Here is a 12,117-nt window from a genome sequence, read left to right on the forward strand (position 1 = left end):
TGTATTAAATGGCCCAGTGAGAAGCACAGAAGATTCTACCTTCCAGCTGAACAAATGTGTTCAGGAGGACATGTAAGATATCTGTTAGAAATCTGGGCCACATGGGATAGGAACTAGTACAAATTTGAGTTATTATTGTTATGTAACCTCATTCATTTCCTGGAGCAATTCAAGTTATACTTAGAATTCTATACTCTTATGGCTTTAGAATATAATACTCTTAGACTTTCAGAATTTTAGGCTCCCAGATATTTATTTAGGCTAGAATCTAGGGTATTAGATTACTAGAATCATAGAATCCTAGGATTCTAGGATATCATAGCTTGAAGGGCCCTGAGGATATATATAATTCTGTTCCTTTTGGAGAGTCTGGTCTAACAAAGACCCGTTGGAAGCTATGACAACTTTAGTTGGGTGTCACTACCTGCAAGGCTTGAGCTGGGCATAGTGAGAGATGAGGGAGGGCAAAGCAGCATCACACGGTGACCATTGGCCACGGACGTAGAAACAGAGTCTCAGGTTCATGCTTCCAGTGCAGTTAACATTCAAATGAAAAGAGATGCCCAACCCAGTGTTCTCACTTTGTGCTGAGGAAACCTCAGACAGGGGTCTTGAGAAGGAAAGTGATTTGTCCAGTTTGGAACAATCACTTAGTGACAGATCAGATTTGGACACGGGTCCATGTTGTTTGACTTCCAGCCAGTTATTTCCCTTCTACTGGTCTGCCTTTCCTGAACTGAGGTCACTTATTTTATTCCTTTGACAGCTTTATGGGAAGCAGTTAGTATATCACTGGGCTATTTAGTAAGTGGAAATATAAAAGATAACAGAGAAAAGAATGGATAGCGTGATGGGAGCTCTGAACAAAATCCACCAATGAATCAGGGCATGTGTGTGGGTTTGACCCATCTGTGGCCCATCTTCTTCGGTCACAGACCAGCGCCTGTTCTTGATAGGCTGAACCCGGACCATTGTACTAAAGCAAGGCCCCAGTCCGGTCACAGACCAACCCTTTACATTGGCAAAAGCCTGAGCCTTGACTCCACTAACAAAATAAGATAAAACATTTAATGAGAACATGAGAACACAGGTCATGTTTTGCACTGAGTGGAACACAAGGCATTTTCTCTACTGAGCAGACTTTCTAGCGATGGGGCAAGACAGTAGGCTCAGGAGTTCCCCAGCAAAGAGCTTCCTGGCTTCCTGAGTAGGGGGTTTCCAAGACGAAAGCTCTCCCACCACGCACACTGCAGATTCCTCTGGCCCTGGGGATGAGAGATGACTTATCTGATTAGTGAATCTGGGTAGAAGTTCTGTGCATGTGGAGCTCAGCACTACTATTTTTCTTATCTTGAGAGGTGTTTACCTACAGGAAGTGACTCTTTGCGGTTGCTTTTGGTCTTGGCCCTTGTAGGCTGGGGGGATGCTCCCTAGTCTAGTGTATTCTGCTTGGTTGGGCAAGTCTGTCTATAAATAAGGATCACTTAGCAGTAGTGTATAAGTAAGGCGAAGCTAACTTTTGAATCAACAGCTCCCAAATTGCAGTGTCATTGTGTAGTAAAGCTTATTTTTTTGGTCATGTTATTGATAGGTGTGGGAAGGGTGCACTGCTTTATGTATTCATTCAGGATCCAAGTTCCTTCCACTGTGTAGCTTTCACATCTCCAAAATTAGTCCTTCTCAACCGGGGATGATTTTGCAACCCTCTGCCCCCGCCACACACACACACACACACACACACACACACACCACACACCACCACCACCACCACCACTGCCACCACCACCACCAGGGAACATTTGGATGTGTCTCTAGACATTTTAGTTGTCACATTGGCAAATAAGGATGCTATTGGCATCTAGTGGGTAGAGACCAGAGATGCTTCTAAATACTTTACAATGCATAGGAGAGCCCCTACAACAAAGAATTATCTGGCCCAAATGCCAATAGTGCTGAACTTGAAAAATCCTGCTCAAGGGACTTCTTGGGACATGCTACCAGCCAATGAAGAAAGAGAGGGGAATAGAGAATTATACATGGGAGGTGTTGATGGGTCTTGCCTGAAAGTGGTGTACAACATTTTTGCCCACAGTCCATTGGCCAGAACTAAGTCACATGACCACATCTAACAGTGAGCAATGCTGGAAAATGTAGTCCAAATGATGGCCAGAAAGAAGAGTAATCAAGTTTGCTGAACAGCACCTGTCATGAGACACATTTGTCTCTAACTCTAACCAATAAAGATACTATTTTGACCTCTTTATTCTCTTTTATTTCTTAAACAATTTAGATCAAACTAATCATGGATTCAAATACTAAGGAACACTGTTCTAACACTTTGGTCCCTTTTTTGCTAATCTACAACATGGAAGTAATAAAAATAACCTCACAGAGGTGGCTGGGAGGGTTTCTCTTGTTCTATCTTTACCTAAATTTTGAGAAGTGACCCCTCCTTTTTACACTCTGAAGAAAATCCTGAGGTAACCTCTTTCAGAAAATAAAATTTCATCCTGATCACAAGAGAGGAGAAAGAAGTTTGCAAGAAGTTTTGATATCCAGGGCAGGATTCTGAGATCTCTCTCAATTATTCAGAAATTTCCTTTGAAAATGAAAATGACTGTAAAGTCAGAAGCCACGGCCAGGGCTACCATCGCAGCAGCCGCCTGACCCATGCAGGTTTGCATTGGATTCAGACAGTCGGTAAAGAAACAACGGAGCCACAAACTGGTGGGCCATCATTTTTAATCCTAGCTTGCACCTGGCGGGCAAGTAAAAAATACACACTTGTAAAGCCAGGAGGCACAGCCAGGACCACCACTATCAAAGCAGCCCGGCCCAGGCAGGTTCGCATTGGATTCAGACAGTTGGTAAAGAAACAATGGAGCCAAAAACTGATAGGCCATTTTCTTTAATTCTAGCTTGCACCTGGCGGGCAAGTAAAAAACATGCACTGGGCTCCAAAACCCACTCACATTCAGTGCTCACAAAGCTACTGACTTATCCGAGTTTCCTAGAATCAAAGGTCTCTAGCTCACCAGCCTTATTCTCCTCAGTTCCCGATCTCCTTCCTTATCCCAGATACAAACTCTACACAAACTGGCATCTCACTCAGTACTCCGTCATCTTGGCTGCTTCTCCTGGCCTACTCCACGTGGCCTCCTTCTGCTCTCCTCTAATGATAATCTCAGGAACCAAGAGCGCAGGCTCCCGCTTCGTCCCCATTTTATAGTGTAGAAATCCAAACCCTTAATCCAATATACAAAATAGGGAAGTCTCTAATACAAAGTCACTTTCTGAGGCATGATTGGATTGTACCGCCCCACATCAAAAAGGATAGGTTGATTCCCGGCCAGGGCACACAGGAGAAGCGCCCATTTGCTTCTCCACCCCTCCGCCGTGCTTTCCTCTCTGTCTCTCTCTTCCCCTCCCGCAGCCAAGGCTCCATTGGAGCAAAGATGGCCCCGGGCGCTGGGGATGGCTCTGTGGCCTCTGCCTCAGGCGCTAGAGTGGCTCTGGTCGCAGCATGGCGATGCCCAGGATGGGCAGAGCATCGCCCCCTGGTGGGCATGCCGGGTGTATCCCGGTCGGGCGCATGCGGGAGTCTGTCTGACTGTCTCTCCCTGTTTCCAGCTTCAGAAAAATTAAAAAAAAAAAAAAAAAAAAAAAAAGGGATAGGAAAGGCTTAATCCCAAAACCAAGCCCCAGGCTACAAGGATTCTGCCTGCCTTTAGCCGACCCCAACACACATTAATATCACCTGGGCGAGGGCCTCCTCGTGTTATCTTTAACAAAGTGAGCATAATACATTTTATCTGCCCAACAACACTGGGCTCCAAAACCCACTCATATTCAGTGCTCACAAAGCTACTGACTTATCTGAATTTCCTAGAATCAAAGGTTTCTAGCTCACCAGCCTTATTCTCCTCAGTTCCCCTTCCTTATCCCAGATACAAACTGCACAAACTGGCATCTCACTCAGCACTCCGCCATCTTGGCTGCTTCTCCTGGCCACATGGCCTCTTTCTGCTCTCTGCTCTGCTCCCTCTGCTCTCTCATGCTAATCATCCCAGGAACCAAGAGAGCAAGCTCCTATTCTGCCCCTATTTTATAGTGTAGCTTCACAACCTTTAATCCAATATACAAAATAGGGAAGTCTCTAATACAAAGTCACTTCTCTGAGGCATGATTGTATTGTACCACCCCACATCAAAAAGGGTGGGAAAGGCTTAAGCCCAAAACCAAGCCCCAGGCTACAAAGATCCTGCCTGCCCACAGAGACACACATTAATTTCACCTGGGCAACGCCATCTTTAACAAAGTGAGCATAATATATTTTATCTGCCCAACAACGACCCTTGACTGAGAGATGGGGCACATGACTTGTAGTTTCAGTCCTGCCCCTTGACCTGTGTAGCCTTGGACACCGTCCCTCCAGACCCTATGGTTCTTGTTAAACAGTGGGCAAGGTGACTTTCCTTTTATCCCTAAGGCTCAATGTAAGCTCATCTGCCTCTTGTATTTCTCTCTCTAGGTCCCCTTCCCCACTAAGCTCACCCTATTCTTGGTATTCATATCCACATAAAGAGTCTTGTTTATAAAGAGAAGTGGGTAGTTTAATGACCATCTTTCCTCCTGGGGAACCCAGTTGGCAGAGGGAAGTCCTCAGGAGGTTGTCATAAATAACCTTAGGCCCTTATGCTCACATCCTCAGAATGAAGTTTCAGTAGTGATTGATGTGGCCCATTCGGACAAAATTGGGAGCTCAGAAGAATGCTCCCTGGCAGATCTGCTTGTAATGTTTCACATTAACCCCACCCTGCCTGGGAGCCAGGGCCTCAGATATCCTTGCAAGATCTGCTCAAGAATCACAAAGAAAAGGCAGAGAATTCCAGATCAGGTGAGAAGTGAGAGGTCAGACTGTGAGCATGGAGAGGAAAGGACAGACAGACTCCAGATACGACTCAGAGAGAGAACCTTCTGGAACTTCCTGTGGGAGCCTTACAAGGATTTCCCCCTCATTCTCCTTTCAGAACATCCAGAACCGAACTTAGCATACAGCAGGCATCCTTCAAACCTACTTGAATTGACATGACAGGTATGTGATTTAAATATTTAAATTGTTTTATTTTCCATTTAGGCTAAACAATTGTGTGTTAAAAAGAATACATAGTGGGAAAACATGAGGCATAAGAGTTGTCTAATCTCCCTACTCAGCAATCCTGCATGCTGGAAGGAGGAGTGAAAGAGGGAGGATGGATGTGGGGGAAGTGCCTGAGACAAAACTCTGCTGACTCCAAGATCTGGCTGACCCAAGTCTTAATCCCCCCAAGAGAGGCTTCATTAAAGACTTGTTGACTTAGCTCAATATGTAGCCTGAAGCTTTCTGGGCCCATGGCTGCATCTACCCACTCCCCATTTATAAACCTCTTGCCCACTCCCTATGGTCTGGGCTGAATACAGGGCTTTCCCCATCCAGCTTCTCTGCTGGACTTTTCTATCTGAATAAGAGATTGCCCTGCAGCTGCTAACAATTGGGATCAGATACTCCCTTCCCAGGTAAATAAACATCCAGCCAAATCCAATCTTCACTGCAACTTCGAAGCACCCCACCCCCACACCAGCACAAGAAGACAGGTCAGGAGAGAGAGGGAAATTTGTTATAATTATAGTGGAAAGTGCAATGTTCATACAGAGGATACTCCCTCTGCTTGACTTCTCCCCTAACTTAATCTGAGTGAGAGAGGAGTTTTCAAGAGAGAGACCCCTAGAGATTGGGAGTGTCTATAGGAAGAGGGGGCTGGCGGTTCGCTCATTGGTGAGATGCTTGCTGAGGTGCTGAATCTGCAGGCCCATCCCAGGCCTGCTATTAGAGCACAGCAGAACAAGAGAGTTCTAGGAACAGCTTGACCCCTGTCCGTTGGAATTTGAGAGTACACAGGAACCAGAGATTGATACTTGCTTCTTTAAAAAATAGCTTTATTGAGGAATAATTGATCTACTGTATATATTTAAAATACTATATAGAATTTCAGGACAAAAAAAAATACCCCATGGACACGAATAACAGCGTGGTGAATGCTAGTGGGGGTGAGGTGGGACAGGGAAGTAGAGGAAGGTGTGGGGAGATAAATGGTGATTGACTTGGGGGTGGTAGCGAACACACAATAGGTGTACAGAGATATGTTGTAAAATTGGGCACCTGAAACCTGTGTAATTATGTTAACCAGAGTCACCCCAATAAATCAATGTAAAAAGATTAAGAATAAATATGTAAAGTGTAGAATTTCATGGTTGACATATGAATATATTCATAAAATCATTACCACAATGAAGATTTTAGAAGAAGATACAATGAAGTGACTAGATCCATCATCTCCAGCTTTCCTTTGTAAAAGTGTGCTCCTTTGTAAATTACTCCCATCTCATCCCACACCTAGTCTCCCCAGGCAACCATTGATCTGATTTCTGTTGCTATAGAATTAGTTCATAATTGCTAGGGCTTTGTATAAGTGGAATCATACAGTACCTACTCTTTTTGTCTGGCTTCCTCCACTCACCCTAAATATTTTGAGATTCATCCATGTTACAGAGTATATCACTGGCTCATTCCTTTTTGTTGCCAAACAGCATTCCATTATATGTATATAAGACAATTTATCTCCCATTCACCAGTCAGTGGATCCTTGGATTGTTTTCAGTTTTTCATTATTACAAATAAAACTACTAGGTTCCCTCATGTACAAGTCTTTAATAGACACATTCTTTCATATATCTTCGGTAAAATAGTTAAATCCGATGGTAGCTGTACATTTTAAGAAACTACCAAACTGTTTTCTGAATTGGTCCTACCAATTTACATTCCCACCAACAGTGTAAGAGAGTTCCAGTTCCTCCACATCTTTGCCAACACTTGGCATAATCAGTCTTTAAAACATGGCCATTTTTATAGCATTTCCCCCACATCCATCCTCCTTCTTTCGCTCCTCCTTCCAGCATGCAGGATTGCTGAGTAGGGAGATTAGACAACTCTTATGCTCATGTTTTCCCACTATGTATTCTTTTTAACACACAATTGTTTAGCCTAAATGGAAAATAAAACAATTTAAATTCATGGCTTTAAAATTACTAATGATGATGACCACCTTTTCATGTGTTTATTTGCCATCCAAATAGCTTTTTTTTTCTTTTTCTTTTTTTTATACATAAAGTTTTATTAATTTTAATGGGGTGACATCAATAAATCAGGGTACATATAGTCAAAGAAAACATGTCTAGGTTATCTTGTCATTCAATTATGTTGCATACCCATCACCCAAAGTCAGATTGTCCTCCGTCACCTTCTATCTAGTTTTCTTTGTGCCCCTCCCCCTCCTTCCCTGCCCCCCCCCATAACCACCACACTCTTTTCCATATCTCTTAGTCTCGTTTTTATGTCCCACCAATGTATGGAATCATGCAGTTCTTGTTTTTTTTCTGATTTACTTATTCCACTCCGTATAATGTTATCAAGATCCCACCATTTTGTTGTAGATGATCTGATGTCATCATTTCTTTTTTTTTTTTTTTTTGTATTTTTCTGAAGCTGGAAACGGGGAGAGACAGTCAGACAGACTCCCGCATGCGCCCGACCAGGATCCACCCGGCACACCTACCAGGGGCGATGCTCTGCCCACCAGGGGGCGATGCTCTGCCCTTCTGGGGCATGGCTCTGCCGGGACCAGAGCCACTCTAGCGCCTGGGGCAGAGGCCAAGGAGCCATCCCCAGCGCCCGGGCCATCTTTGCTCCAATGGAGCCTTGGCTGCGGGAGGGGAAGAGAGAGACAGAGAGGAAGGAGGGGGGGTGGAGAAGCAAATGGGCGCTTCTCCTATGTGCCCTGGCCGGGAATCGAACCCGGGTCCCCTGCACGCCAGGCCGACGCTCTACCGCTGAGCCAACCGGTCAGGGCTGATGTCATCATTTCTTATAGCTGAGTAGTATACCATAGTGTATATGTGTCACATCTTCTTTATCCAGTCATATATATATATATAGTCATATATATACATATATATATGTATATATATATATATATATATACATATATATATATATATATATATATATATATATATTTTACTGTGATTAAATCCTTTAAGCAAACTCTTGGCCAATACAACAAGAATCCATAAAAGAGTAGTGTCCTTAACATGTTCACCAAGTCCAAGTTGGCACCAACACCATTCCAAATCCCTGCGAATGCAACCCAACCCCAGTTCAGTCCGTTAGGAGCTTTTCTGTTCAAATATTTTCAAATATTTTGTCCATTTTTTATTGAGTTGCTTGTTTTCTTTTTATTAAGTTTTAAATGTTCTTTGTAGATTTTAGATACAAGTGCTTTTCATATATATGCTCCATAAATATTTTCACCTAGTCTGTAGCTGGTCTTTTTATGCCCTTAAGAGTGTCTTTTGAGGTGTAGAAGTTTTAAATTTTTTAAAAGTCTAATTTATCAGAATTGTCTTTTACTATAATATTAAGTCTAAAAAACCTTTGTTCATCCTTAGGTAACAAAGATTTTTCTCCTGTATTTTTTTCTAAAAATATAATCTTATGATCTACATTTAGGACTATAATGCATTTGTTAACCTTAGCTCACCAATGCTTTTTTCTCAAAGTTGTTTTGGTTATCTAAGTCCTTGGCATTTTCATGGGAATTTTAGAATCAACTTGTCAGTTTATGAAAAAAGTCTCCTGAGGTTTGATTGAGAGTATATGATTCAGTTTTCTGATCCACGAATAAGGTATATCTGTGGGTTTTTTTTAGGTTGTCTAACCTTTCTTTCAGTGAAGCATTGCAGTTTTAATGTCTTTTATTATATCTTTTGTCAGGCTTATACTGAATTATTTATTTCTGATACTTTTGTAAATGTTTTTGAAAATTTTTATTTTGGATTATTCGTTAGTAACCTCTAGAAATACAATTGATTTTTATATATTGATCTAAAACCTGCAATCTTGCAAAATGTACTTACTAGTTCTAGTTAATTTTTTGTATATTCCATTAGATTTTTTACACAGATACTCATACTGCCTGAGAATAAGAACAATTTTATTTATTATTATCATTATTATTATTATTTGTATTTTTCTGAAGTTGGAAATGAGGAGGCAGTTAGACAGACTCCCGCATGCTCCTGACCGGGATCTACCCGGCATGCCCACCAGGGGGCGATGCTCTGCCCATCTGGGGCGTTGCTCTGTTGCAACCAGGGTCATTCTAGCGCCTGAGGCAGAGGCCATGGAGCCATCCTCAGCGCCTGGGTAACCTTGCTCCAATGGAGCCTTGGCTGCGGGAAGGGAAGAGAGAGACAGAGAGGAAGGAGAGGGGGAAGGGTGGAGAAGCAGATGGGCGCTTCTCCCGTGTGCCCTGGCCAGGAATCAAACCCGGGACTCCTGCAAGTTAGGCCGATGCTCTACCACTGAGCCAACCAGCCAGGGCTATTATTTTTTGATTTGGATTCCTTTTATTCTCTAAATTTTTTTATTGAATTTATTGGGGTGACATTGGTTACTAAGTTATAGAGATTTCAGGTGCACAATTTTATAATATATCATCTGTACATTGTACTGTGCATTCACCACCCCAAGTCAAGTCTCCCTCCACAACCATCTATTTCTCTTTCCCTTCCTTCACCTCCCCAACCACCTTTCCCTTCTGTAATCCCCACACTGTTGTCTATGATTCTTTTTATTCTTCTTCTTTTATTTTATTTTATTATTATTTTTTTTCTGAAGCTGGAAATGGGGAGAGACAGTCAGACAGACTCCTGCATGCGCTCAACCGGGATCCACCCGGCACGCCCACCAGGGGGCGACGCTCTGCCCACCAGGAGGCAATGCTCTGCCCCTCTGGGGCAGTGCTCTGTTGCGACCAGAGCCACTCTAGCGCCTGGGGCAGAGGCCAAGGAGCCATCCCCAGTGCCCGGGCCATCTTTGCTCCAATGGAGCCTCAGCTGTGGGAGGGGAAGAGAGAGACAGAGAGGAAGGAGAGGGGGAGGGGTGGAGAAGCAGATGGGCGCTTCTCCTGTGTGCCCTGGCCGGGAAACAAATCCGGGACTTCCGCACGCCAGGCCGACGCTCTACCACTGAGCCAACCGGCCAGAGCCTTATTCTTCTTCTTTAATGATTGTATTAATCAAAACATTTAGTGCAATGTTGAAAAAAGTGGTGAGAGTGAACATTCTTTTTTTTTTGTTTCTAATATTAGAAGGACACTTTTAAAGATTCTTATAATGGGAAGTCTCAGACGCTGAACGAGTGGGGGCAGCGAGAAAGCGGCACAGCGCCCGTGGCGGTGGACCTAGGCGAGGAGGCAGATGGTGCCAGTGCAGAAGGGCTGTGAGAGCTGCCGGTGGAGCCAGCTGAGTGGAAGCCTGAGTGCAGCCGTTGCAGAGCGGCAAGATGGCAATGAAGTAGGTGGACGTACCAACTTCCACCTTCCAGAACCAAAGTGGATTACAACTTAATTTTAAGACCCATCATCTGGAAAAACCAACTTTGGACTAAACTAAGAGGACTCTTCAACCAAGGAACACTGGAGATGCCACACTGAGACTGGTATGAAAAGCGGAAACTCGGAAAGGGCTGCCCAGCTCCCCAGAGCAAACGGCAGCCGGGTGAGACTCACCTGGTGGGAAGTGAGTTTAGTGGAGAGGGGAGGGTCCTGAGCCACAGAAACAAAGCCCCAGCCTGCAGCCCCAGAGCGTAGAAGAGCCGTATGGACAGTATTTAGCTGTGAAATAAGTCAGGATACTGTTTGTGAGAAAGAGACATATTTCTCAGACCCAGGATTTTTCTTAAAATGACCGTGCAGAAAACCTCTTTCAAAATCACCCACCTGAGGTTCCAGAGGATGGGGAGAGAGGAGAGGACTGGAGTAGCAGAAAGAGAGTGTAATCTAGGAGGCACAGGGAGAGACACTTTGAGGGACAGCAACCCTAATCCCTGGGCTGAGTCACTCCCCAAATCTGAAGCGAATATTTCCCCTGGAAACAGCAATACCAGCAAAGGGAAGCAGGACACCAGCCAAACAAGCTCTCCTGCGGCACTCAGAGCAGAGTCACATAGAAGGAAGGAGCTTTTGAGACTACAGTATGGAGCATTAGAGTCTGAGCTGCAGCACCCCCACCCACACGACTGAGGGCTCCCACAAGGGCAGGTAGTGATGGAACATGGAAGTGTGGTTCTGTTGGCAAGGGCAGTCTGGCTGGCCATGACTGAGGCCTGGGCATGAGCTCAGTCTTGCCCAGCAGGGGTGGAGGGGACTCCCAAAAGTGGTCAGACCCAGTTGCCAGGCACCTGCAATCCCGCCTGTGGGGGAAGGGCAGGAGCCCCGGAAAGGGTGGAGACCTGCTGCTGAGCAAGAGCGCAGGCACTGTGCAGCCTCCCCTGCCTGTGGAACCAAAGCTTGCTGCCCAACACATGAGCCGGTTCCTCCCACGGGGGTGGGGCGAAAGCCCAGAACAGGTGGAGTCCAGCAACTGAGCACAGGTACGCAGCCCCGCCCCGCCAGTGGAGCCGAGGCTTGCAGTTGACCCAAGTGGGTTCCTCCTGCAGGGGTGGGGCGGAAACCCAGAAACAGGCAGAGCCCCACAGCTGAGCAAAGGTGCTCACCCCTGCTTGCAGTGCTGAGGCTTGTGGACTGGGCACAGTGCATAACCCCACCTGTGGTAGCGGGCGAAGGCCGAGGCCACTGAGGCTTATAGATCCAGGCACATGATCGCAGCCCCTCCCATAGAGGAGAGGTGGAAACCGTGGCAACACCCATACCAGAATGCCCTAGGCAGCAGTGGCAGAGGGGGTGGTGGGCCTGCAGACAGACCACACCTAGGAACACCGAGGCCACACCCATTGGACTCCAGAGGCCAAAACCTTCTTATACACAGACAAAATGGGAAGGCAGAGAAATGCAACACAAATGAATCAAGAGAAATCTCCAGAAAAGGAACTGAATGAGTAACCAAATTACCACGTGCAGAGTTTAAAATAATAATCGTTAAGGATGCTCAAAGATCTTAGAAAAATAGATGGTCATTATGAACACCTAAATAAAGAAATAGCAAATATAAAAAAAAGAC

This window comes from Saccopteryx leptura, chromosome 3, assembly GCF_036850995.1.
Source record: "Saccopteryx leptura isolate mSacLep1 chromosome 3, mSacLep1_pri_phased_curated, whole genome shotgun sequence".
In the NCBI taxonomy this organism is placed as follows: Eukaryota; Metazoa; Chordata; class Mammalia; order Chiroptera; family Emballonuridae; genus Saccopteryx; species Saccopteryx leptura.